Here is a 1,725-nt window from a genome sequence, read left to right on the forward strand (position 1 = left end):
ATATATATATATACACACACACACACACACACACACATATGGAAACAGCTGGCACATGACCCATTTTTGCTTTGTATTGCTTTGTCACCTGGCATGTGACACAGCCTGACTCTTCATGACTGTATTGTTCCTCAATCCTACATCAACCAATAACACAAACTCTGTCTTGTAAAGAAAGATCAAAGGATGTCCTTTCCATTGCAGATATTTAGGCAGAAAACTAAACTGTAGATCCTGTAGCAGTTTAGATTATGCAAGGAAAAAGAGAAATTTTAAACTTTGTATTTTGTCGTTAAGGGAAAACTGAAAATTGACAGAAATTCAAGGTTTCATGTTAAACTAGAAATGCAGGGATCAGGCTTTTTCCTGACAAATACAGCGTTCCTGTTTTCTCTGTAGTGTGTCCTGCTAAATTTTAAGTTTGTCTAATTAATACCATTTTTTTTCCCTAAGTACTAAACCTCATCATTGGAAAAGTAAATAGAACAAGTATGCGATGCTTCATTTTGAATAAAACATAAAGTTAAGACACATGTTCATCTGATTTGTACTAAGCTCAAAAGAAATTCATAAACATACATGCTGTTGACTCCAAAGCTTATAGACAAAAAACAGAGTGTGCCCAGTTTTGATCCACCTAATGAATAGGAAATATATACTACTATATGTTTTATTATATATGGCTTAACATTAAGTGAAATCCCACAATTATTTCTGTGCACCTCTATTGAAAACTAAATAAATCATTCTAAATGCTTCATCAGTTATCTGAACAAAAACTATGAAACAACCACCTGCTTAGTCACGCAGGAACAAATGAAATAGCAAAACTTCCACAAAACATGGATCAGACTACAGATCTTACAAGAATATGACTGTAAGGTCCATAAATTATAAAACAGCCAGCACAGCAACTTAAAAACCTCAAGCACAATTTCCATTTCAAGATTTCTCTAGACAATTTTTTGGTCACTTTTCAATATTACATAGGTGTTTATTATCCAAATGTTAAAGAATTGTAGCTTGGAGAAAATAAGTTCCTACCGTATCCAGGTACCACAGAGGTTATCATCTTTACTGGGGAATCTTTTTACATCAGAGGGCGTGTTCAAGGCGGGATAGGTCTGTGAAAATGATGGACAAGCATGTATATCAGTAAAAATATACACATCTGAATGGAATACTGGCTGTTCTTTGTCTTTCTTTTTAAACATCAGCTGTCAGTTTAGCTCAAGATGGTATGTCTATCTTATATACCGTACCTTATGCAAAAAGCAGTGTTTTTGCTTTTTGCATAAGGTACGGTCTTTAATTAGTAGGAAATCTGACATTTTTCTTCTGACATTTTTCTTTAAAACCTTAAGAACATTTCTCCCAGTTCTGACACATGGAAAATAGAAAAAAATAGGTCTGCTACCATCAGTGAGTCTATTTTGGCTCCAAAGGTTGGATTTGTGATTTTGCCTTCCTGTTTGCAACTCAGCCAGACAATGATGCAGAGTTTTGGGCCAATAAAACTATGTTTGATTTATTTTTTTTAATCCACTGACTTCCATTCCTGAATGGAGTGGATATCACAAGAAAACAGATGTACAACACCCAGTATATCACCCTGTGGTCGAAACGCCGCAAACACGTTTCGACGTTTCGAAACATGGGGGGAAAGGCACCAATAAATCTACCGGTAATTAGGACCACATTTAGCAGAAATGTCAAAGAGAGACT

At 35.2% G+C, this 1,725-nt stretch overlaps 1 protein-coding gene across 2 annotated transcripts in view; it reads left to right on the forward strand.

The window, feature by feature from the left end:
* entpd1 (ectonucleoside triphosphate diphosphohydrolase 1) overlaps nucleotides 1–1,725 on the forward strand; it is a 23,807-nt gene that overhangs the window by 17,723 nt on the left and 4,359 nt on the right. The gene's annotated exons all lie outside the window — the stretch shown is intronic.

Source organism: Poecilia formosa, unplaced genomic scaffold, assembly GCF_000485575.1.
Source record: "Poecilia formosa unplaced genomic scaffold, Poecilia_formosa-5.1.2 Scaffold136, whole genome shotgun sequence".
Lineage (NCBI taxonomy): Eukaryota > Metazoa > Chordata > Actinopteri > Cyprinodontiformes > Poeciliidae > Poecilia > Poecilia formosa.